This window comes from Canis lupus, chromosome 4 (genome assembly GCF_048164855.1).
Source record: "Canis lupus baileyi chromosome 4, mCanLup2.hap1, whole genome shotgun sequence".
Taxonomy (NCBI): domain Eukaryota; kingdom Metazoa; phylum Chordata; class Mammalia; order Carnivora; family Canidae; genus Canis; species Canis lupus.
Genome location: NC_132841.1, coordinates 41,717,927 through 41,745,780, shown reverse-complemented (window position 1 = coordinate 41,745,780; position 27,854 = coordinate 41,717,927). Strand labels below are relative to the sequence as shown.

At 34.3% G+C, this 27,854-nt stretch overlaps 1 protein-coding gene and 1 pseudogene across 7 annotated transcripts in view; one reads left to right on the top strand and one right to left on the bottom strand.

The window, feature by feature from the left end:
- RANBP17 (RAN binding protein 17) overlaps nucleotides 1–27,854 on the top strand; it is a 306,922-nt gene that overhangs the window by 98,732 nt on the left and 180,336 nt on the right. The gene's annotated exons all lie outside the window — the stretch shown is intronic.
- LOC140632292 (large ribosomal subunit protein eL30 pseudogene) lies at nucleotides 22,164–22,582 on the bottom strand (annotated as a pseudogene).

Here is a 27,854-nt window from a genome sequence, read left to right as displayed (position 1 = left end):
ACAACTGTAGATTCAGTATGGAACCCAAGCTCTTCCTGGTCATGTTCATTTGTTTTTTTCTAATCAGTTTTGAATGTAGAAAGGAAAATGCTTTGAGTGGAAACTTGAAGATAACTCTATAATGTAGGATGGCAAGGAAAGAGGATTGGGTGATAATTCTAATATAGTGGATCTCATGTTTGCCTAATTGTAAGGGAGTCTAGGATATTGTAAAAATACAGATTCCCATACTCCTGGAAATTTTAATTTATAGAAGTGTAGTATGTTATCACTGCTAGGCCATATATAAGTAGATTAGAATTTCCAGTAATGGATCTTTCTAAAATTGTAAGAGACTTTTCATTTTAAGTGACTAGGGAATTGGTATTATCTTTCTACATTGGCAGAAAAAATGATTAAAAACAGATCAGCTTTTGGGCACCTGAGTGACTCAGTCGGTTAAGCATCTGCCTTTGGCTCAGGTCGTGATCTCAGAGTATTGGGATGGAGCCCCACATCCGGCTCCCTGCTCAGGGGGGTCTGCTTCTACCTCTCCCTCTGCCTCCTCTCCCTTATGCATGCTCTGTCTCTGACTCTCTGTCTCTCTCAAATAAATAAATATTTAAAAAATAGACCAGCTTTTTTTTTTTTTTAAGATTTTATTTATTCATGAGAGACACAGAGAAAGAGAGGCAGAGACACAGGCAGAGGGAGAAGCATGCTCCATGCAGGGAGCCCGACGCGGGACTGGATATTGGGTCTCCAGGATCATGCTCTGGGCTGAAGGCGTCGCTAAACCGCCGAGCCACCTGGGCTGCCCTGGACCAGCTTCTAAGATAAGAAATGCAGATAAACTTCACTTCCTATACACTCACATCTTAAAGTCATGTATCTGTGGGGAAGAATGGTACTGGCTTACTTGTTGTCTTCTCTTTAAATACTCTCTGGTAGTCATTACCTAAAGCAGTTATAGAAATTGTCTATTAAGATAGCTGTGGGGTTATTTAGAGCTATGCATTTTTATAAAGCTAATAGATTATCAGCAAGCTTTATTAAGTTCTCTGTTTATAAATTCATGATTCATTCAATTCACTTTTTACTTTTTGACCACAACTCTTGAATTAATGTTAAAGGGACAGGATGTCTATAATTTAAACTTAATTATGTCTAGATTTATGTCTAGGATGTCTAGATTTAAACTTAAATCTAGGTCTCCTTATGTTAGAAAACATTTAAGAATTTCTACATGAAAAATTTTGGAAAACTATGGATAGTATTTGGAGTAATAATATAGCTTTTATAACTCATATACCTATTTATATCTGATAAAGACCGTAAGAATTCTCAATGAAATAAAAATTAATTCTGATATATTTTAAATGATCTGCTTTCAAATAAATATTCATAGTATATCAGTCAATTTCAGGAAGTCAGACATTATTTGGGAGAAATAAATACATATAAACTGTATATTGTTATAAACAATGATTTTTCTGACCATTTATGGGGATTCTGTGTTATGGGTGAAATGTTTCTGCTGTTTGTTATATGCATTATCTTTAAGATCTTGGAATTTATGACCAACCTCATACACATTCTTGTATTTAGCATTTTTATTACAAATTGTCAATTAGAATCTCTATTGAATTGACAGTACATTTGTGAAATTTTGACTTTCAAAATAATAATACTGTTTATCTTTTGTTCTCCAGCTTATTTTATAGTTTACTTTTCCTTCATGATTTGCTTCAGAGAAATGATACCAAATTATAATATCAAGGTCCTTAAAAATATTCACCGTTGTTAACCTAGTGTCTGAAAGTGTAGCCAGAGGAAATAATCTGAAATGCAGGCAAAGCTTTGTGTACCAAGGCATTCATCCCAGTGATATTTAAAAGCGAAGAAGAGGGCAGCCCCGGTGGCTCAGCAATCTAGTGCCGCCTTCAGCCCAGGGCATGATCCTGGAGACCCGGGATCAAGTCCCACATCAGGCTCCCTGAATAGAGCCTGCTTCTCCCTCTGCCTGTGTCTCTGCCTCTCTTTCTCTCTGTGTCTCTCATGAATAAATAAATAAAATCTTAAAAAAAAAAGAAGCGAAGAAGATTGATTAAACAAGTTATGATACAGACATATGAGGAAATATCAGGCAGACAGTATAATTTGTTTAGGCTGAATGTAGAAAGTTTTTGTTCTTAACTTTCTGTACTTTATCTTTCTAGGCATAACCATTATTCCATACTTTTTTCTTTTGAGAAAATTTTATTGATGTGGTATAAAGCTTTTGATATAATATATTTTTTAAAGGACAACAAATTATAAATATAAATAATATAAGCTCACAAAAAAAGATTAGAAGAAAATACGTTAAAATGTTAATAATGCTTATTTATGGGTCTCTATAGTTTAAATTGTCTTCCACAGTCCTCCAAGTAGTTAAAAAAAAAAAAGCTCAGAGATAAAGGATAGTTTTCCTACATCAAAATCTTAAAGTCAATCAATCTTAAAGTCTGAAAGTGCCTAAAAGATCCTCTTTTTTCTCATCATTATTAAATTTAAATTTTAGTTGAAACTGTTTTCCCCCAAAAAGGAAGTCAGTGAATGAAAAGGTAAGGACACAGTGGTTTCAATGAAATACAAGCTAGGAGAAGTGGAGAAATTGTTCATGGAAATATGAGTTGGATGGAATGATTGTAATACTTGAAATGGATTTCAGAGGAAGCAAAAGTGATCTTTATGAGAGTGGTTATTTTGTTTATTTCAAATTGGGAGTTTATTTGATTCTTACTCTGCTAAACAGAAGCTTTTCAGTCATTATACTAGGTGAATATAAAGAAAACTTTGTTTTCTCTTTGGGAAGATTTTGATGTCATAGTTATGCCAAAAGTTTTCACAGATAAAAAGAGGTGGAAACAGAATTCAGACCTAGGTTGGTCAGACTCCAGAGCACTGGGCTGTATAGATGCATCATGCTTAGGATCCTAATTTCTACCTACAACATACTCTCTGTGGAAATAAAAGATATATCTCAAGATATATTGTTATCATTACTATTCTTATTGGAAAGGGTTAATTTTTTTATAGCTTTACTAAAAGAGAGTGTGATTTCTCTGTGTTCCTATTTGTTATACAGTAGTTTCTAAAAAATTGAAAAGTGAATTACTAGCCAAAAGAAAAAAATCAATTTTAGTTAAGTCCCAGAAGCTTTATTATAACTCCAAATCCCCAATGATGTGATGTTTCCGGAAAGTGGTTCCTCAAACTGTGGTGTACGTAAAAGTCCTGTGGGGGACTAGAGTCTCTTAAATGCAGATTCTTGTACTTCTCAGAGATTCAGGTAACAGTAGATCTGGACCAGAACCCAGAAATCTATATTTTAATAAGTACTCCTATTAATTTTGATGTAGGTGATCCCAGTACTATACTTCAAGTAGCACTATCCGAAAGTTCTACCTATTAGGCCATCTACTGGATATATTACCAACAGGTGAAGGATAACTTTAGAAATCCTCCCACAGAAGTATAGATTGCTATTTGCCTGTTTGCTTTAGTGAAGTCCTACATATCCACTCTTGTGTTAAATAAATGCTGGTTGACTAAATAGTTATTCGATATCCATGTCTTTAGGCTTTTTATTTTACGGTTAGAAAACCATATACTAATCCAATATTCTTGTTAAGCTATTTGCAGAACATGTTAGGAGTCATAAAAATGTGCATACCCTTTGATCTGGTAATGCCATATCTAGAAATATATTATTAGGAAATTGTCAGTTGTCATTGCTTTGGTATTGTAGTAGTAAATTTGGTATAGAGACTCATCTCTGTTAGCATGAAATTTGAAGTCACTTTTAAAAATACTACTTTGAGGGATCCCTGGGTGGCGCAGCGGTTTGGCGCCTGCCTTTGGCTCAGGGCGCGATCCTGGAGACCCGGGATCGAATCCCACGTCGGGCTCCCGGTGCATGGAGCCTGCTTCTCCCTCTGCCTGTGTCTCTGCCTCATTCTCTCTCTCTCTCTCTGTGACTATCACAAATAAATAAAAATTAAAAAATAAAAAATAAAAATACTACTTTTATAATGTTAATAGAAAATTGTACATAATATTAAATACAGAATAAGATCAGGGCGCCTGGGTGGCTCAGTCAGTGAGCATCTGATTCTTGATTTTGGCATGGGGTGGGATCAAGCACCATGTGGGCTGTTCTCAGCATGGGCCTACTTCTTCCTTCCCCCAACTCTCCCCCCTGTGGGCCTGCTGTTTGTATGTCTCTCTCAAATAAATAAATACTCTTTTTTTTTTAAAAAAAAGATACAACTATATGAAAAAAGGAGGAACAAAAGAACTATAAAGAAAGGAACCAAGATATTCATTTTCCTTGTTTCTCATTACAGTTAAAGAGAATTTTTAAGTATTTCTCTATTTTTCTACATTTCCCAGTATTATTTCCTATTAAAAGAAATACATTAATTTAAAAATAATCATTTTTAATGTCTTCACAATTAACTTGATTATATAGACGAGAGTCTAAGGATTTTCACATTACTTTCTGTCATACTAGTTTCATAGTATCTATGAACTCTGCCAAATGCATGTGAATTTGCTGTTTTATATCTTAGGCTGTTTATCATTTCTTAGTTGCTCATTGACTAGAGAATGTTGTTGTCATATATATACCTTTTTGAATATGTTTTTTTTAAGATTTATTTATTTATTTATTTATTTATTTATTTATTTATTTATGATAGACACAGAGAGAGAGAAAGAGAGGCAGAGACACAGGCAGAGGGAGAAGCAGGCTCCATGCCGAGAGCCTGATGTGGGACTCGATCCCGGGTCTCCAGGATCGTGCCCTGGGCCAAAGGCAGGCGCCAAACCTCTGAGCCACCCAGGGATCCCCTGAATATGTTTTTTAAACATAATTGTCAGATTGGAGCTATTGCCATTTCAAAATATTAGGAACACTCAGGCCATTGTTGAGTGAAGCTTTTTGTTAGAAAACATAAATACTGGACAGCCTGGGTAGCTCAGCAGTTTAGTGTTGCCTTCAGCCCAGGGCGTGATCCTGGAGACCTGAGATCGAGTCCCACATCAGGTTCCCCGCATGGAGCCTGCTTCTTCCTCTGCCTCTCTCTCTCTCTCTCTCTCTCTCTCTCTGTGTGTGTGTCTCTCATGAATAAATAGTTAAAATCTTAAAAAAAAAAAAGAAAAGAAAACATAAATAGAAGCTCATTTATAAATTTTGGGTTTCTTTGCTTTTTAAAAAATTATTTTGTTCTTAGGCATATCCATGTAAGATTACCTAAATGATTTTGGTTAGTCTTTACATTGTTATGGTATTTAAATACTATATGTGTAGATACAATATAAAAAATGTATATATGAAAAATGTATATATGCACAAGACAATAACATCAGTAATAAAAGTATTAGAGAACTTTGACAATAATATTAATTTGCTGGTAAGCTCTTCTCATTCAGCAGTTTAATAGTCTTAAGGTCCATGAGACATTTTAATCACTGCTAATTAAAAATGGACCTATTGACTGGTCTGTTTTATTGTGCTTTTACTTATGTCCTGGATGTCTATCCAGATGCTTTTGCTAATGAGGAATTAAATCATCTATTACAGTTTCAATGAAAAGAAAGTATCAGAGGGATACTCAGGCCTTGGGCTATGGTTTTTAAATTTTTATAAAATATTTTTTATTTTCGATTGGAAATTCCTGAATTTTTTAATGATAAATGATAAATACATAATTTGCAGGTATTTTTTTCTAGATAAAGGACTATTCATGAATCTAGGTAGAATATCACATTTTAGGATATTTTACTTTTGAGTCTTATTTATTTATTAAATAAATTTTGTTTGATCCTTTATTTTTATTTTATTTTTTTTTAAGATTTTATTTATTCACGAGAGACACACAGAGAGAGAGAGAGGCAGAGACACAGGCAGAGGGAGAAGCAGGCTCCATGCAGGGAGCTCGACGTGGGACTCAATCCCGGGTCTCCAGGATCAGGTCCTGGACCTAAGGCGGCACTAAACCGCTGAGCCACCTGGGCTGCCCATTATTTTTTTATTTATATACTATATAATATCATTATAAGGTTTAGAACTAGAAAAGATCTTGACAAATCGTTTGCTACCTTGAGACAGTTAGAAATGTTTTAACCTTAATAGTAAGGCGCTATTAAATGAGTAAATAAATGACTTACCCAAAGTCTCATGGCTAGTAAGTATAGAGAGAAAACTAGAATCAAGGCTTTTATTTTTCCTAATGTAATTATTTTATCTAATCTTTTTCTTGGATCATTACATTAATGAATTTTTCACAAATACAGCTTATGTCACTGTTTACCATAATTAAGTTTTTAAGTATATTTCTATAATTGTAGATAAAATGCTAATATTTTTACAGGTTTTCTTTTATCATTTGATAATATTTTTACAATAAAATTAAGCAATTATAAAAATAAATAGCCTGTTTTTTCTATTGGTATAAGCTGGCTTTATTTTATACTGCTAATAAAAGCACATTATGTTCAAGCATTGCAATTATCACTGAAATGCTCGTCCATTAACTGAAACATTAGGCTGAGTATATAATTACTGTCTAGAGCCAATATCTTTGTGAAACTACATCTACAATGCTATTAAGCTATAAGCAATATTTGTAAACTAATATTTAAATGATTCGGAACTGATACCATTTTTTTACAAACTTAAAAATAAATACTATATACATTCAATTTGGTTTCTCATGTGCTTAGAAAAATATGGGAATTCTCAAAGATGATTGAACTATGTTACTTGAGATAGATGAATTTTAATATAACTGCTATAACCTAATACATGTATTCCTACTGAAGTCATCTTTTTTTCCAATTTTTTTTATCTTGGTAAAATACACATAACATAAATTTACTGTCTAAGCCATTTTTAAATGTACAGTGGTATAAGGTATATCAAATCATATTGTTGTGCGACCATCACCACCATTCATCTCCAGAACTTTTTCAGCTTGCAAAACTGCAACTTTAAGCCCATTAAATACTAACTTCACTCTCCCTACCCTTGGCCCTAGCAACTACCCTTCTTTCTACTTTCTGTCTCTATGATTTTTGACTAGTCTAAGTATTTCATGTAAATGGAATCATATGGTTTTTGTCTTTTTGTGAGTGGCTTCTTTTACTTAGCTAATGTCCTCAAGGTTCATTTATGTTGTAGCATGTGTCAGAATTTACTTCCTTTTTAAGGTAATAATACCCCATGTTATGTATATATAACATTGTGTTTATCCATTCATCTGTCAATGAACATTGGGATTGCTTCCACATTTCAACTATTGTGAATAAAGCTTCTTTGAAGTACTAGTATCAGCCTGGATGAATTATAACTTCTAGACAAAGTATGTTTTTTAAATCACTATTTTAAGACACTGGAGAGTGACCAAAAGTAAATAGAAACCAGAGAGTAGATGTTCCTTGAGTAAAAAGAACAAAACTGATTGAGATGAAACTTAAAAGTTCATGCAGAAGCCAACCATCTTTTTTTGATGAGTTAGAGTTTGAAAATCAGGAGTTTTGGAGCAGCTGAAAATGAGAGGGCTACTGGACAGGAAGAAGGCACACATGGGGAACCCCAGAGTCTGAATACAAGCTTATCCTAAATCCTTTCAGGGCAAGATTCTGAGGAACTGGAGTGGAACTGGAACTCTAAATTCTGTCTCTAGCAACCACTGGCATCACTGCCACGCTCTTTAAGGCCTCTGATTGAGGAAATACAAATCTTAATAAAAATTTTTGCAAAAGAGCACTTGAAACCAACAATGAACTGTGGAGCAAATAGATAAAATGATAGAAACAGCAAACTTTATATCCTGCAACTATGAGTTCTTCATTACAGTGTTATTGCCTACCTTCTCTTAACGGATCTTTTATATGGAAAATTTTAAATATTCTTCCAAGATAAAAGCCTACAATTATTTTTAAATGCATGTTTCTTTAGTCTATATATGCCTTTGCTGAAAAGCCCACTTCCCAGAATTTGAATATTATAGTTATTGTTTTATATTTTCCTAGGATATTTTTGAGAAAACTATTTTTGATAAGGATTCTGACCCTTTCCTGAAGGGGAGGAAGAATTTGGGCAAGGTATCTAGTCCTCTTTTGAGAAGTGAAAGCAAAAATTGTGAAATAAGTGAAAGTAGAAATTGTTAAAATAAACAAATGAGAAATTTTCAGTGTTCAAACCCAAAGAGAAAGTGTTTAAATTGTTATTGCTATTCTACTTTCAGTTGCCTCTGATTATTATGGTAGTTTTACTGTTCTGAATTAATCACTTTCTAACTTGGACTTTTTCCACAAACTAAATAATTTGACTTAGATTCTAAATTTAAAGAATACTTTTAAAAACAGCAGTGTATATGCTTACTGCAGATATAATCAAATCACAGACTACTTATATTTTAATTACTCCCATCATATTAAGACATCCTGAATAGCTTCATCTTTCATCTGTCAGCTTTCTAGTTAACCTAAACAAACAAACAAACAAACAAAAAAACCAGTCCATTTTTGAAACACGTGCAGAAACTTTAAATGTCTATTTTGATTTTAGGGTTACATTTCAGAAGATATATTCCATTAAGCTTGTGTACCTACTCATTTTGGAACTGCCTTAAAATGACAGTAATACTCCTAAACAATCATTTAGTAGATACTGCTTGCAGTTCCTAATGAACTTGTTTGAACCAACTTCCAGAACTCAAAAGATGATCTAACATCCAGCTTCTTATTTTGAGCATCCTTCATATGCAAGCATTGGCTGGCCTGATCTTCTACTACCATACCAGCTCAGCCCCCAACCACAGTGGAACACCAAACTGAAGCAGAACCCTAAACTGTTGGATTTTGAACCATAATCCAGCCAGTTTCCTTGGTGAGAAACCACACTGCTCCCCTGTTAGTTACTACCTCATTTTTTATTCTCCTTCATAACCAGACTTTGTAGACGTATTACCTAAACTGCTTGCCGTCATGTCCTGATGACCTGCTCATTTCTCATCTATTCAAATTCATAATTCATTCTTTTTAGCCCTTTCTAGTCCATTCCCTTTTACATTTTAAAAAATCAACTTAATGAGATATATTTTCTGTACACAGTATACAATTTGATGATTATGACAAAAGGGGACATATATAGAGAATGCATTTATAGTTATTGCCACATTCAAGATATAAAATATTTCCATCATTGCAAAAGTTTCCTTTCCAGTATCCCTTTCCAGTCAGACCCTACTTATAGGCCTAGGTCATCAATAATCTACTTTTTTCACTATTGATTTTATTTTTCTTTTGTAGGTTCTTTAAAAATATAAATAGAATCACACAGTCTGGTTTCATTATCTCAGCATACTGTTTCTGAGATTGATCTATGTTATTGTGTATTTGTTTCTTTTTATAGCTAGCTGGTATTCCATTGTCTGCACATCCCACGACATATTTATATTCACTTGTTGATGGGCTTTTTTTAATCCCCTTCCCCCTTTGTTATTATGAAAAAACTGCTGTGAATAAAGCTGCTGCCTCACAAGTCTTTGTGAGGGCACATTTTTTCATTTCTTTTGGAGCTTTCACTGTTCTTGAGTAAAACTGCCAAGCGATAGGATAGGGGATGTTAACTGTTGAACTTTTTCAAAGCAATTGTACCATTTTATATTCTCACTGACAATGTATTTGTATACTCATTCTACATACTTGCCAACGTTGTCAGTCATATTGTCAGTCTTTTAAATTTTATTCATTATAGTGAATATAGTAGAATTTCACTGTAGTGTTATTTTGCAATTTCTTAGTGACTAATGACATGAAGTATCTTTTTATGGACTTACTGCCTTTTGCCCTTTGTGAAGTGTCTGTTCACCTCTTTTGCCCATTTCTTACTGTGATATTTGTTTTTTTATTATAGAGTGTTATTGACAAATTCTATATGCCAGTCCCTTGTCAGACTTGTGTATAATGAATATTTCCTTTGCATCTGTGATTCGCTATTTGTTTTCTTTAATGGTGTCTTTTAGAGTGGACATTCTAAGTTTTGATAAACTCCAGTTTATCTTTTTTTTTTTTCTTTTTTGCTTTTTATGTGCTAAGAAATGTTTACCTATTGCAAGGTCACAACTCTTTCCTATATTTTCTTCTAGAAGTATTTTTGGCTTTTACATTTATTTATACCTGTGATTCATTTCAAGTTAGTTTTTGTCTGTGGTGTGAGATTGGAGTTGAGGTTTTTTTCTCCCTACCATATGGGTATCAGGTAGTTTTAGTACCACTGTTGAAAAGACTGTCCTTTCTTCCACTGAATTATCTTGGGTAGAAAACTAATTTATTATGTATGTATACATCTAGTTCTGAAGTCTCTATTCAGTCTCACTGATCTATTAGCCTACCCTATGCCAATAGCATACTTTTAACTTTTAGTAAGTCTCAAGATCAGGTAGTGTAAGTCTTCTAAATTCTATGTTCTTTTTAAAAATCACGTTGGTTATTCTAATTTTTTCCTTTTGTATAGATTTTACAATCAGCTTATCAGTCATCATTTATTGAAATTGCATTAAGTGTATAGATCTGTTCAAGGAGAGAGTTCAGATTGAGGTTTTCTATATTCTTTCTGATTTTTATTTTGCTACTTGATTTTGTTGATTATTGAGAGGGAAGTGTTGAAATCTCTGAGTATAATTTTGCACTGTTAATTTCTTACACTGTTTTGACTTCATATATTTTGAATTTTTGTTGTCAAATCATTGAACTTTTAGAATGTTATGTCCTCCTGATGAATTGACCCCTTAATCGCTAAGAAATGACCCTCTTTATTCATGATACTATTCTTTGTTCTGATATATACTTTGTTTGATATTAATGTAGCTACTACCACTTTCTTTTGATTCTGTTACTATTCTTTTACTTTTAGCCTATTCGTATCATTATTTATATTGTAGACAGCATGTGGTTCAATCTTGTGTTTTTTAACCTTAGAAGATAATTGCTACCATTTAATTGAGCTGTTTAGACCACTTACATTAATGTAATTATTAATATGATTGGATATAATCTATTATGTTGCTTTTTCTATTTGCTTCAACTGATTCCCTCCCTCTCTCTCTCCCTCTTTTTCATTCTTTTCTTTCTCCTTCCCTCTCTCTCTCTCTCTCTCTCTCATCTTTTGTTTTTGTTTTGTTTTATTTATTTATTTATTTGTTTATTTATTTTTCATTTGTTTTTATTTAAGGTAGATTTGTCGATATATAGTATAACACCCAGTGCCCATCAAGTGCCTCAGTGTCTTGTCTTCTTTTGGATCAAATACTTTTTATTCTAGTTTGTCTCCTTTTTTGACTTAATAGCTATAACTTGTTAGTTTTCAGGTTATCCTTTAGGGTTTATAGTGTATATTGTTAGCTCATCATGGTTCCCTTTCAAGTGATATACCACCTCACAACAATATACTTCAATCTTTCCTCTGGCCTTATGCTTTGTTGTCATACATTTTACTTCTACATACGTATATTATCAACCCCATAATATCTTGACATTATTTTTGCTTTAATAGTCAAATATCTTTTAAGGACACCTAAATAAGAAGGAAAAAAAGCTTGAGGCACATGGGTAGCTCAGTTGGTTGAGTGTCTGACTCCTGATTTCAGCTCAAGTCATGATCTCAGGATTGTGATATCAAGCTGCACATTGGACTGCACACTTAGTGCAGTCTTCTTGTCCCTCTCCTGCTCATTCTCACTCTCTCTCAAATAAATAAATAAATAAAATATTTTTTAAAAGCATTTTATATTTACCCAGGTAGTTACCATTTCTAAAGTTTTTCATTCTTTTGTGTAGATCCAGATTTCCATGTTACATAATTTTCTTCCTGTCTGAAAGATTTCTTGTAAAATTTTATGCAGTGCAAAATCCTAATGACAAGTCTTTCAGCTTTTGTATGTCAGGAAAGCATTTATTTTGCCTTCTTTTTGGAAGATGTTTCCACTGTATATCAATATGTTGACATTTTTTTCCCTTTTAATAGGTTAAAGAAGTTTTGACACTGCCTCCTCATTTGTAGTGTTTACAATGACAAATCTGCTGTAAGCCTTTTCTCCAGTCCTGTGTATGCTATCCACCCCTTTTCTCTGCCTCTTAAGATGTTGTCCTTATCACTAATTTTGAGCAATTTGATTATCAAGTGCCTTGGTGTTCTTTTCTTCATGTTTCTTGTGTTTGAGATTGTTTGGCTTCTTAAACCTGTGAAATTTCAGTTTAAAAAAGTTGGGAGAACTTTGGCTTTTATTTATCAGAACTTTTTTCTATCTCTCCCCCTTCTTTCTTTTGGGGACTCCAATTTTACATTAGGCCACCTGGAGTTGTAGAGCAGCTTACTGAGGTCTTTTTTTCTCTATGTATTTGATTTTGGATTATTTCTTTTGCTGTTTTCGAGTTCACAGATATTTTCTTTCATGATATCTGATTTGTGGTTGATCACATGCAGTGTATTTTTCAATTCAGACATCATCATTTTCTTCTGTAACAGTCCAGTTTGGCCTTTTTTTTGGTATCTTTTCTATCTCTACTTAACATCTATCCTCTAATGTTTTGAACATATCAAGTACATACTTTATCATAACACTTCCTTGTCGTTGTATACTAATTCTGTCATTTATAGAATTTTCATTTTTGGATTCCTAATATTTTTTTTTTATTGAATGGCGGACATATTTTTGTATCCTGTAAATACTCTTGGGTTCTGTTCTGGGAAGCAATTAAATTACTTGGAAACAGTGTGATTCTTTCAGATCTTGCTTTTAAACTTTGCTAATAAGCAGAAAGAGAAAAGAATGTAGTCCAGGATTAATTTCACCTCAGTGCTAAAACAAAACCTTTCTGAGTCTTTTATAGACTTAGATTTCTATGCAATGTGCCATGAATTACAAGGTGTTCATAGTGGCTGTTGGGTGCAGGAACTACTTTTGGCCCTATATGAACCCCTGGTACTATTCTTTTTCCTTTTTGCTGTTTTTTTTTTTTCTCTGACATTAGTTTCCTCACATGTATGTGGATTGATAAATACTCTCTACATCTCTGAAGTTCTCTCTTTGTAAAGCTCCAGTTGTTTCCTGCAAACTTACCTCAGTTCTCTGAACTTCCATTTTCATTTCTTTTTTCTGAACTTAGGGGGTCTGCTGGGGTTCACCAAGCTTGCATTTCCTAGAGCCAGTCCCAGGACTGACATGTTTCTCGGGGATCCTTTTGTGGTTATTGTCAGACTCTAATGTCTTGGAAATTACTGTTCTATCTATTTAACTGTCTAGATCTTTAGTTATTTCAGGACAGTGGGTAAGTATAGTCCCTGTTACTCTATATTGGCTAAAGGTTTTATTTCTTCCTGTCCTTTTACTTTTGAACCTACCTGTTTCATTTTATTTGAAGTGCTTTTCTCATAGTATCCTCTCAAAACCACTGCATTATAATTGAATTTTTTAGACTAAATATTAGCAAAGATTTTCTGTGAAAGACCAGATAGCATTTTAGGCCTTGTAGGTGACCTGTATCACATCTGCTCAACTCTCTAATTCTAATGCAAAAATAACCATAGACAATATGTGGATCATTTGGCTTGGCTCTGTTCCAATAAAACTATATTTATAGATACTGAAATTTGAATTCCAAAAATTTTCATTTGTCATGAAATATTATTCTTAATTTAACCATTTATAAATGTAAATGTCGTTCTGAATTCATAGGCCATAAAGAAGTAGATGGCAGACTGGATTTGGCCTGTGGTCTGTAGTTTGCTGACTGCTGGTGTATACTATATGTCCTATCTGTGTTTTGTTTCTTTGTTCCATTTCCTGCTAGTTTTGGATTAACTGAGCATTTTTCATTCCACTGTATCTCCACTATTGGTTTATTAACTCTACCTCTTTTTTATTTTTAACAACTTATCAGTGGCTTATAGCATGCATTTTAACTCATCTACCCTGAAATAAAATTACAGCATTTCACATATAACGTGAGAACTTTATAACAATATACTTCCATTTAAACCCTCTCATTCTTTATGCTTTTGTTCTCATAGATTTTGCTTCTACATTTATAAACTTCTTAATACATTATTATTTTTAAATTCTCTATTATTGGTCTAGAGAAATTGAAGACTGAGGGGGGAAGTTTTTATATATGCCCACACATGGGCTATTTGACACTTCATTTCTTTATACAGTTCTAAATTTTTTTTTTAAGATTTTATTTATTTATTCATGAGAGACACACGCAGAGAGAGAGAGAGAGAGAGAGAGAGAGGCAGAGACACAGGCAGAGGGAGAAGCAGGTTCCATGCAGGAAGCCCGACATGGGACTCGATCCCAGGTCTCCAGGATCACACCCTAGGCCGAAGGCAGGCGCTAAACCGCTGAGCCACCCAGGGATCCCTCAGTTCTAAATTTCTACATGGTATCTATTTTCCATTTGAAAAACTTTCTTTAACAATTTTTATAGTTTACATTTAATGGAAGTAGATTCTGTCAGCTTTTTTCTTTTGGCTGAAAAATTCTTTATTTTGCCCTTACTTTTGAAAGATATTTTTACTAGATATAGAATTCCGGTTTGACATTTTCTTTCAACTACTTAAACATATGTTTCATTGTCCTCTGGCTTTTATAGTTTCTGAAAAGAAGTTTTTGAACATTCTGAAACTCTTTCTGGAACTCTGCCCTGAAAGTTCAGGTTCCCTCAGATTCTGAACTCTTCTCCTCAACTTCCTGAAACTGTTGTGCTATACTTAGGATACCCCTTCTTCACAGTCTAGAGTGCTCACCCTGTTTGTTTCCCCTTTCACAGGGATCCTAGTACTGCACTGCCTGTTTTCCAGTTGCTTCTTTGATTCAATCCAGTTTCCTTGTTGCTTAAGGCATGTGAGTAAGCCGGGAGCATCGTGGTTAGAAGAAGAAATCATTCTTTCCAAAAAGAATAAATATTCATTTATAAAAAAAATAAATATCAAAAAATAAATATTCATTGAATGCGCTGGGAACTACATTCCTGCTTTAGCTGCTAAAGATATGAAAACCTGAAATGTGTAAGCCTGATCTCTCTTCTCACAAAGTTTACCTTCCAGAGGAAGCAGAAAGAAACATTTAGTAACTAAGCAAATCAGAAAGGCAATTTAAGGTAACAGATAAACACTGTGAATGCAGTAATGCAAGATGATTAATAGAGTGATGGGAGGAAGACTCTACATTAGGAGAACATGGGAGGCCTTGCTGAACTGGTAATATTTGATCAGAGACTTGATTGATATAAAACAATCTTGAAACTATGGTCTGAGGGCCTGTTTTATAAATAAAGTTTTATTTGAAAACAACCACCCCCATTCATTTACTTATTGCCTATGGCTGCTTTGGGGCAACAATGACAGCGTTGAGTAATTGGCCCATATGCCTAAAATATTTGTTATCTGATCTTTTAAGAAACAGCTTGACATCCCTGACATAAAATAACTGCACCACTGTTGCTTGAGCTGAGATCACCTCTGACTGCAGTACTTATAAAGCTGCTATATTACTTTCCTACCCTTATCTTAATGAACTTTTAGCAGCATTCAATGTAATCAACCACTTTATCCTTGAAACAGTTCCTTCTCTTAGGTTCTCTGACACCATGCTCTCTTGATTTTTTTTTTCGAAGCTCTCTGACAATTTCTTCTCAGCTTTGTATAGTAATTATCCTAAATCTGACCTATATTAAATGTTGGAGTTTTTCAGTGCTAGGCTTAGGTCTGTCATGTCTCTCTTCTCTGATTTCTCTCTAGTCTCATAAACTCCTGTGTCTTCAGTTACCATCTATTTACTGATGAGTTCAAATATGTATCTCTAGCTAGGCCTGTCTTCTGAACTTTTTTTTTTTTTAAGATATTTATTATTTATTTAATAAGAGAGTGGTGGTGGAACTGAAGGAGGAGAGGCAGAGAGAGTCCCAAGCAGACTCCACACTCAGTGGGGCTCGATCTTAAAACCCTGAGATCATGACCAAGCCAAAACCAAAAGTCAGGCACTCAATTGACTACACCACCCAGGCACCTCTTGAACTTTTGGTGTATGTATCCAGTTGTTTATTTGACATCTACTTGTCACTGTAAATTCAAGAGTCTCTAAAAAGAACTCATTTACATCCCTTGTAAAAGTTGCTTTAGATTTCTGTATTCAATAAAAGCATCTGATGCCCATGTCAGTAACCTAGAATGTACTGTTTTTAGCCACTAAGACGTTTCAATTCTCCTTTGAAAATATTTGGTTTTGTATCATTTTATCTGTATTGGTATGTTCCTGGTCCAGGCCACCTCTCTGTGACCTATGTGACAGCTTCCTGCTAGTTTACCCATATCCATTCTTGCATCTTTCCAAGTGGTTCATAATATGCCATAGCCAAAGATTAAAATGAAAATCAGTAGATTCTCATTGTTTTTAGGATTAGGACCAAAATCTTATTTACTTGGCTTATAGAATCTGCTGAAGAAGCTGTTTTCTATCCTCCTTTCCAGCCTTATCCTGTACTATTTTCCCTTTTTTCTCTTTTCTGTAGGTACTCTGGCATTTTTTAAATTCCTCAGTTCTCCAAATACTTTCCCGTGGCCTTTGCATGTACTGTTTCTTCTACATGGGATGATCTTTGTCTTCTTTTTGCCTAGCTACATGTTTTCTGTGGTCAGCCTTCTCTCACCCTGCCTTCCCATCTTAGGGCCTCTAGTTATATGAAGTCATATCACTTGGTCTTTAGTTTCAAAGCACTTATCACCTTGTGATTACTTGTAGCTATAATTAATGGAATTATTTGTCTGTCCTCACAAAAATATAAAACTCTATAAGGGAAGGAATTGTGTCTGTCTTGTTCACCATTGTATCCCCAGCACCTGGCATATTTTCTGATGGTAAATATTTGTGAAATGAAATAATAAATGAGTATATTATATGTTTTAATTATCACAAAAAACCTGTAATTTATAATTTCTCTTTGGTAGGCTTTTAAATCCCTTGGGAGAAAAATTCAGTAAAGTATAATGATAATAGCTGCCATTTACTTAGCAATTTCTGCGTGCTTGCTTATTACTGTGCCACATGCACAATCTGAGTTTGACTTTCACAACAGCCCTACAGTATACTTAACCTTACCTCCATGGTTTTGTGGGAAAACTGAGGCTCAGAGAGGTTATTTCACTTGCTTAGTGTTGCACAGTTAGTAAGTGGGAGAGCCATGATTCAAACCCAATTGGTCTTCCTTCAGAGGCTTGTACACTCTTACTCTTTGAGTTCCAGCCTCTTGCTGGAAAACTGCCATTTCTAACCTTACTTTCATCTAATTTTCCTCTTTTACTTTCTATTTAAGTGAAGGAATTAAAGTTAGTATCTATACATACTAGCTCATATATTCACTAATAGTTAATATTCACGTAATGATTGTGGAAATACTTGTTAAACAGCTGTAAAATACTAGAGAAACACTGAAATTTAGTAATTTGGCTTTGATCTTTGAAGATATGCTCTAGAATAGCTAGGCAAAAATTGTACCCAGGTTCCAAATGAACTTACTTCATTTGGCATTCAATTTTTTTCTTAGTTGTCATTAACAATTTTGATACTAAATTGGAAACTAATCACAAATTCAGGTTAAATAATGTAATGTTTCACATTTTCTCTACCTTTGAACATGTAGTAAAACTTGAATGGATCTTAAATAGTCCATTTTTTAAATTAATTTATCATGTAAGGCAAGTACTGCTTTGAGAAAGCACAGGTTAGCTTTATTCTATTATTACTGCATGGTTTAGGAGTCTTAAAGATTCAGCTATTTCTATGATAAATTGGTATCATGAAGAATTCATTCTTGAGTTTTCTTTCAGCATTGGCAAACTCATTTTAACTAAACATGGAGTATCTTAATTGATCTATAATGCTCATGAAGTATAAATAGAATACCCATGATATTCTGGTAAAGCTAAATACTAATTCTTCTATTTTTGTGCTTTGTAGAGAGTATTTTGGCTCTTTTCTGGAATTTCCTGTATTTTACAACTTCCCCCTCCTTAAAAAAACCCTTCATCTACTTATATATGCAAAATGAGTCCATAAAGCATTTGAACTAACCTAGCATCATATTATAATTAAGAATAATAATACTGTTGTCAAGTCTTGTTTTATAATAATTTCCTTTCATACTTCAGTTTAAGTACTAAATTTTATAAGCTTTTATAGTGATATTCAGCACAGATATCAAGTTTATTATTTGCTTCTTGAACTATATAAAGAACATAGACTACTGGACCTAGTAGTTTCTGGGTATTTTATAGAATGGGGGGTGAGAACTAGAATTGAGGAAAGAATTTTGATTTCATATAATTTTGTCAGCTATTAATTAGTTGGTCTACTAGATTTTTATAATAGTTATTGAACTTTTGCAACCAGTCTTATTTCTAGTTCTTTATTAAGGTATTACTTATAAATTAATTTCTGTATCATCTTCATATCATCTCTTTCATGTGAAATGGAGATTTGGCCTACCCATTTTTTTTAAATAAAGATTAAGTGATACCTATACATACAGAACATTGAAATTCCAGACTTGGCCATGAAGGAGAACAGTTAATTTTAGAATTGATGAAGCAATGAAAAAAAAAGCCAAATAAAAATAAGAAATTAATTGTATTTAGGAGGGCAAAATGGACATTGTAAAATCCTGGAGTTTACTAATTCTCTAAAATAAAATGTGCATATCTGTAAAAAACACTGATGAGATGTTTTTGAATACAGATTCTAAAATTAAAGGAAGAAAATCATCAATATTGTAGGAAAAAAACACAGTATTTTTAAAATTCTTGTTTGAAAACTTCAGTAAGGATATTTTATACCTATGGAAAACCTGACTAGAACATGTTAGAGACATATCAAATACTGGAATTTCCAAATGCCAGATAATTTGAACCCTGGAAAAATATATTCTTTTAAATCACCATTACAGTAGCTTCAATATCTGAAAATAATTTAATCATTTGAATTGACACTGGATTGTTGACATCTTCCATATTCAAACTTAAGCATTTTTAAAAATGTTTTAGGACTAATTACTTTGCCCATGAAAGCAAACTTTTCATTATCAATTTTCCCAAAATGAAATTTTAAGGAGCCATTGAAAATAATCAGTTATAATTAGCATCTTTATTATTGTAATCTCCATTCCAGAGTGATTTAGACTTTTGATACCTCTGTCTCTCCCAACTTTTGCAGAGACTTTCTTTGCCTGTGTACAGAAAAGAGGTAGCTAATGGAGAATATGCATACCTGACTTTTTTCTTCTCCTAAGAAAGGAGAATTCATCCACTGCCACTGTACTTTTTCTTTTCTTTTTTGTCTTGCACAGAAGACTGACATCTTCCTGTGAAGGGCTTGTGGCAAACCTATCCAACTCGGGTTTCTTCCTCCTTGAGAACGATCTGATCCATCATCATCTGAACCAGGGATCACACTCTAAGGGTCCAGGTGAGGGCAAGTCAGTCTATATGTTAAGCCAATTTCTTTTCTGGTCAGGTAAGTCACACTCAGGCATGATCTCACTCAGCATCAGCCAGCCTTAGTTTTTTAAAGCTTCCTGGTCCCCAGAGAGAAACACAAATCATCTGTCCATTAATTCTCCAACCCACCTAAGCTATTAATGATTAATCATATCTTTAAAAATTCTCTTTGCTATATAATGTAATCATTTTTAGGATACTTACTCATTTTTAATTCCAGAAGTCTTAAAAGGATTTATGTGTATGTGGTGAGAAAGACATATGCTGAAACAAATAGGTTTTCCTAGTTGCAGTTTGAATTTGTAAGATATTAGAGAGACTTAAAATCCATCCATCTAGCACCCTTGTAATTTTGATAGTTTTTGACTGTGTTTGTAGATGTCTTGAAACCAAAGGTAGACTCAGAAAACTAGGGCTAGTAACATTGACATGCGTGGTCACCATGAAGGTCTATTTTGGATTGCCATGGATTCTTTCATTTAATGTCAGAATGATTAAGGGCAGAAACAAGAATCTCCCTGTTCTGTATCTGATGACTTCCATATGCTAGGTATAAGAAGAAATTTATGATTGTTCTTCAGACAAGTGATCTTAGCTAATTGAAGTTTGGCTTTGCACCTTGATGCTATTTTTTAAGTTGGAAGGTGAATTAACTTTGTGGCTGTGAGGCTGTTTTCAAGACAACTTGTTTTTCAAAAGCTTTTTTTTTAATTAGAGGGAAAAAAAAATCTGCCTTGTATTCTGACATTGATAGTCTGACCTTAAAATGCACTTGTGCATTATGTAATTTGTTTTATAGGTGACCTTTATATATAATAATAAATTCATTGTCGATCTTATAAAACATTAATTTGTTTCATCATGATAATGACACTGTATACATTTAATTATGAGGAAAACAAAAGTAATTCTACTCTGATATGCCTTGTCTCTTTTGCCAACACATAGGTAAGAATAAATTGGGCTTTTATTTCTTTCTATTGGTTAATTCTCCAGATGACTTATAAGTTATGAACTGAAGTTAATACATTTCATTGAGTTTGCTATAGTAAAGAGTGACTCCTAGTCACTGGGAAGAAGAGATTATCTTCCTCTAGAATTTTGCCAGACATGAAGCTAGTTATTTTACCCTAATACATTAGCTTTTTGAGATGCATTGTTTTGTGTTTATTACTCAAAAATGTCAGTACTAATTTTGAGTAAGAGAAATATTTTGGATGGGAAAGCAACAAGCATTCATTATTCAGAACTGCCTGATATTTTACCATTGGGACCTAAATAAGTAGTTCTTTACTCGATTCTGTAGCAGTGCAATTAAGTCAGCATGGACTTAGATACAACTTGTTGGGTACAAATCCCATTTTTTATGCCCTTGTGTTTAGCATAACATGTGGAGAAGCAGAAAATATTCATTGGATATTAGAATATTTCTATAGTATCTCTAAAACAGAAGAGGCATTTACTTAACTCTGCTTCAGATTCTAATGGAAAGTTATTTCCCACTAGATCATAACTTTTAATATGATTAGGTTCCTATATGTGCATTGTATGAGTATATGCAGTATATGAGTATCATTGTATGATTAGATTCCTATATGTGCATTGTATGAACATTCTAACCCAATCATATGAATAGATGAAGTAACTTAAATATTTAGAAATATGAATTATATTACTTAACCAGGAATATCATAGATACTGTAAGATTAAATATCAGAATCTGAATTGTGATGAATTCGGTGTCATGTTTCAAAGGCTTAGGAAGCAGCCCAGCTTTCCCATACTGTTCTTGGGCTGGGCCAATCAATTACATTATTGGAGATTGTAACTCTGAAGAAATTAGGAAGCTATGAATGAAATTTGAGAATTGCATTTGATGGGCTTTGGAAGTACTTGTATTTCTAAACAGTATAAGCTTTAAAATAACCCTTTATCCTTCTCATACTCTTACTTTTGTACCTATTATTATTTTTGTGTAGATGTGTATGTAAACTTTAGACATTTCCGTATTTATATCAGTGAAATCAATTGTAACATCAGTTTCAATAAATGAGGGAACTTATAATGTAGAGACTTAAAAGATCAGTTTTTAGTCCTTAAAACATCATAATAGGATCCATTCTTACTATCTGCACAGAGATCTACAGACTTTAAATATATAAATTTAGATTACCTCTAATAATTTCCATTCTACAACAATTAACACATTTCAGCGATGCCTGGTGTGTGTAATAAGGGATACACTGGCTAATTTACTATAAGCAAAACAAGATTAGAAAGGCAAATTTTCTGTGAAAAATAAGTAGCTGATGAATTGTAAAATCAAATATGTGACTTTGGGACTCTTCCCTATATGGATAAAATTGATCTGCCCTTTCTAATATAGAGGCATTGCTGCTGACCCCACTATAAACTTTGAGTTATCTTTTAAGTAAAATATATTAGATTTGAAATAAAGCATGGCTCAGGCCCAGGCATTATAGAGGTTATATGCTGAAATTGCATATATCCTTTCCATAGTCTCCCTTCCCAGTTAGGATTTTTTTTTTAAACAAGCTCTGGCCAGTTTTATTAAAGAAATATTTTGTGTGATTTACTTTTCACCAGTCTGTTCTGGCATGCTTCTAATGATTTCAGAATCACCTGGATCAATGATAGCCGGCGTGTATACTCTGTAGTATTTCCCACATGCTGTGCCCAATTCAATATTATTGCTACTGTAGTGATGGACACCAGTTTTGGCCAACATGGTGTAGTATTATATTTCAAATTTCCTCAAAGCCGGGCAGTTGTTGGCCAGGATGATCAGTTTCGCTTTGCCGTGTCTGATCATTTTTAGGGTCTGCTTGTACCCCAGCACGTACTTTCCACTTTTCATAACAAGTTGGAGCCTAGAGTTGATCAACTCCAGCGACTTTTTCGTCTTCTTTGCGGCCACCATCTTCCTGCCTTAGATGCGGGACGGCCCCAACCAACAGCAGCCACCAAAATGGCCGTGAGTGAGAAAGGCCCAGTTAGGATTTTATTGCATTACGTTAATAAGCTTTAACATTAAAATCGTGGTTTTTTTTTTTTTCTTCACATCCATTTTCTGTGCCTACTGTAGGGCAAAAAACAAATACGACCTATGAATGTCATTCTTCTCAGAAGCTCTTTTATAATGCATCCAAGATACCAGAAAGAATCCTTTCATACCTCCTGAATAGTGGCAGTAGGCAATTGTATAGGAATACTCCAACTAGCTTTGCTTTTGGTGATGATGTTTTGCTATTAACTCATAGAAATGCATACCATACCTTCAAGTAATTGGTTAAATTGCCTGACATCTACTAATACCTCAGGTTAATAACTATAGAATATTCCAAAAAGGTGGTGCCTGCTTCATAAAATGAATCTGTGGTTGCTAAAATCTTATTTGGCTTAAAAGAACTAAATTTAGTAGACTCTAAAATTGTGTATTGGTAGAATATGATACTTCAAACAAACAAACAGTGATTTACTTTCAGTTCTGAAAATATTCAGAAGGATTTGTTATCTCTTGCAGACCTTTCTGCAAACTACTAATGGGATGAACACAATATATCACTTTTATAATAGTGAGCTATTAAAGGCAAGCATAAAGCAGTCTGAAGCCCATAAGTGCTGCCAACAGCTCCTGCTTTAATGAATTCCCTTTTAGATGTCCATTAAATGCTCGTGGCAAATGTACTCATAATGGAAATGGCAAATCTAAATGGGTAGATATGAATAATCCATGGAGTTTAAATTCTGTTTATGATCATCTTCACATTTAGTTTTCAAGACAACGCAGTTTAGTTTTCATTACAGTTTGGAATAAAGAGGACAGGGAGTAATTGATTGCTTCAAGCAGATTAAAATCAATGGTTTTCTTTTCAAAGAACCAGTTCAATGCAGTAATTCCAACTTTAAACATTGATTTAGGGTACTCAACACAAAATGTTTTGTGCTGTGTGAACTTTTATATAGAAAGACTAGTATTAATTTTATTTCCCTATATATCTATATAGTGAAATATAGAGGTTGTTAGTAGCATGTACATGACTTAATAGTGATCTATATTAAGTCGTTTTGATATTATTGCAGTCATATAATGAATCAATGAGATTCCCGTCATCACTGTAATACTGTTTGTAACCCATTAGCACAGAGAAATTACAACCCATCATACATCATTACTGTGATTGAGGCTTTATTACCATATTCTCAAATTGCTTGCTTGCTATAAAACTAAATAGACACAAGACAACTATAGGTGGAGTATAGACTATGCATTATTGTGCTACAGTAATGAGGGATTATTGTACCATAATGGGGTGAAACTTACGAGGAAAATAAACTTAGCAGTAATAGAAAACTGGAGACTCTTTTTACATTTGTTTTTATTACCTTGAAGGTCAAATGCATTTGTTATATTCAGGTTATTGTTTATGTATTACATGAATCATAGCCTCTTGATATTTTGTAAAGATTTCTTCCCCCACCCCCAAATACATCTTTTCAAAGTCTGTAGTCTCATGCACTTTGAATGCTCAGGGCTGGATTTGGAATCTGCATTTTGCCACTTGAGGGAATAGACATTATACTATTTCTAAGCCTAACATTTTTGTGGGTAGGTAATACCCTTTAAACTTTAGGCTATTTTTCAGTACTCTATATATTTTATTAACAGTATGAGAATAGGTCAGTAGTCTTCTGGCTCTTCAGATGAAATAATAAATGTATGAATGCAACAATATTCTAAGCAATGAAGAGAGGTAAAATATGGAACAGTTGCCTGGGGCCTGATTGTAAAAGACTTTTGATGTCTCAAAGAGGGAAATGGAAGAAATATATTGCCTCCATATTAAAAAAAAAAATCCCATGACACTAAAACTTGTTAGTTAAATTGTGCATATGTTCATTCTATCCCTGTTGAGTCTTGTTTATGAGTTATAACATTGAGAGCATTATTTAGAACAGTAAAAAGCCCAGTGCACTGACTTTTGAGCTAAGATCATTGCTTGGATTTGAAGCTCTCCTTAGTTCAGTGTGCTTTCTGATCTCAGCCTCATTGTGGCTTAGCACCATGACAATATAAATAGCAAATAACAACATAAAATAAAGAACAGAAGCTGCCATGAGATATATTCACGTTATAATCAAGGGCTTTATAATAGCCCTTCACATATAAATTCTTAGCCAAAGCAGTAATACCAACTGCAAAGTTAGAAATGGCAGCATATTCTCCAAAAGAGGTTAAATAACCCATTGTCAGTTTATAATATCCTTACAAGTCAAAAAGGCTGGGCAGCCCAGGTGGCTCAGCGGTTGGCGCCGCCTTCAGCCCAGGGCATGATCCTGGAGGCCTGGAATCGAGTCTTTCAGGCTCCCTGCATGGAGCCTGCTTCTCCCTCTGCCTGTGTCTCTGTCTCTGTCTCTGTCTCTCTCTGTGTCTCTCATGAATAAATAAATAAAATCTCTAAAAAAAAAAAAAAAAAAACCCAAGTCAAAAAGGCATTACTCTTAGGCTTATCATGATATAATTACCACCTTCTTTGTGACTTGTATTTTTTTTCTTTATAATGCATATGATGGCTGCAGTGGTATAAAACCTGAGGACTTGTCATAGTATGTCTTGACTACAGTGATAGGTGCTGCATAAAAGGAGAGTTTGGAATTGGCCAAGAGGACGTAGACCTAAACTAGTCCTCAACCAACTCCCAACTAGTATCTTCTGAAAATGTAAGAAACTGTAAAACGACCTAACAAACTGCATTCCTTGCTTTCCAAAGTACGCAGCCATTCTGAACCACATGAATATTTTTGTGACTTTCTCATAATTCATTTCATCACTTCTTGGGAGTACTTTCCATGTTAAAAAACAAGCAGACAGAACAATGTAAAAGCAAAATGCCAAATAGAGATGGGCAAAGTTTAGAGACCTTAGAAAGATGTATTTTGGAGGTTTAAAATCATCTATGACTCATGTTACATTTAATATAACTTCAAGTAGAATTTGAAGTTGTGTTAAATTTGTAACCTGTCTCAAAATCTTCTGGGAGACAGGGAAGAGCAAGAATAAAGTAAAATATTTTTGTTGTTTTTAATAGTCTAGTTGGTGAGATAGTATAAAAAAATAATTAAAAAATAAGCAATAAGTGCCAAGAAGAAGATAAAATAGAATATAGAGGCCAGGGAGTGGGATTGTTTTATATAAGATATTTATAGAAGGTCTTTCTGATGACATTTTAGCAAAAAATCTGAATAAGGTCTGAAACAAGTCATAATGATATCTGTGGTAATGCCAGGAACAGTGAATACAAGGAGTCTGACACAAGAGCTTGTTTGGTGTATTTGCAAAACAGCAAGGATACTGTAGCTCAGGAAAGTAATTAAGGTGGTGGGGGGGGAGGAAATGAAAAATAATTTCGGGCAGCCCAGGTGGCTCAGTGGTTTAGCGCCGTCTTCGGCCCAGGGTGTGATCCTGGAGACCCAGGATCGAGTCCCACGTCAGGCTCCCTGCATGGAGCCTGCTTCTCCCTCTGCCTGTGTCTCTGCCTCCCTCTCTCTGTGTGTGTCTCTCATGAATAAATAAATAAAATCTTAAAAAAAAAAGAAAAAGAATCTCTTACTAATTTTTAATGTTTATGATGAATTCAACACCATTAAGGATTTTTTTATTTGGTGACTTTTTTGCTAGTGGAGAGATCATTCAAACTCAGATGATCTAGTAACTTTCTTAATTTACTGTTAGTGACCTAGTTTTTAACTATTTAAATATAAAAACTTTTCATATATTCACCCTATCATGTATATCTTTTCATGAGCCTCTAGATTTTTATTTTTGATAAGCAGAAAGTCTCAGAGTGTAAGCCATAGACTTTTCTAGATATTTTTGGAACTTTAAAATTGGGAAATCCTTGTATTTTTACTGGTAATCTAGATAGGTTTGCAATTTATTTCTAGCACTCCGTGAAGACAAACATTTTTTCATTTACTGGCCCTTCCAAAGCAGTCTATAGGTCCACGAAAGTTTGTAAAGTCTTGCTACTTTATTGATTTGAGTTACTGACAAATGGAAATAGATAAAATCTAGAGTTTGGGGGAATCTTGCATTCTGTAAAAAAGGGTCCTTGAGTTGAAGAAAGTTTTGAGAACTAATTGCCTTCCTCTAAGGCAGAAGGTGGGGAACAAAGGAACCAGACATGGGAAAACTGAGGTGAAAAGAAGACCTGAAGAGAAGTCTGAGGTTCCAAGAGAGGGAAGCAGCTAAAAATGTGTAGAAGTTAAGTTTTGACACAGAGAAGAGGAAGCTACTGTAGAAGGAGTTCTTCTGGAGCACCTGGGTGGCTCAGTAGGTTAAGCAGTTAAGTGTCTGCCTTCAGCTCAGATACTGATCCCAGGGTTCTGGGATCAAGCCCTACATTGGTCTTGCTGCTCAGTGGGGAGCCTGCTTCTCCCTCTCCTCTCTCTCCCTCTTCCTGCCACTCCACCTACTTGTGTGTGTTTTCTCTCTCTCTCTCTCTCTAAGAAATAAAAGTCTTAAAAGAAAAAAGGCAGTGTTCTTTCTAGTTGCCTCCTACATTCATTATGTAATACTAGGGAACAGGTTACCCTCAAAGTTAGGAACAAACATTTTATTTCACATAGTTCCTGATGGACAGGAATTTGCATGCAGCTTAGCTGAGTGGCTCTGGCTTAGGGTCTGTCATGAAGTTCTGTCAAGATGTTCAGCTGGTGCTGTAGTCACTGCTAACTTGACTGGGGTTGAAGGATCAGCTTGTAGAATGACTTGGTCATTCATGAAGCTCTCCAAGAGGGCTGCTTGACTGTCTTTCAGGCATGGCAGCTAACTTTCCCAAAGTAAGTGATCCAAGAGAGAGAGCCGGGACTGAGCCACTATACTTTTTTATGACCTACTCTTGGAAGTGACGCACTGTCCCTTCAGCTATATTCTTTGGGTTAGAAGTGAGTCAATAAGTTCAGCCCATACTCAAGGAAGTGGAATTAAGCTCTTCATTTTGGAAAGAGGGGTATCATAGAATGTATGGAAATATTTTATTTTATTTTTTTTTAAATTTTTTTTTTGGTTTTCTTTTTTAGATTTTATTTATTCATAGAGACACAGAGAGAGAGAGAGGCAGAGACACAGGTAGAGGGAGAAGCAGGCTCCATGCAGAGAGCCTGACGCGGGACTCGATCCAGGGTCTCCAGGATCGCGCCCTGGGCCAAAGGCAGGCGCTAAACCGCTGCGCCACCAGGGCTGCCC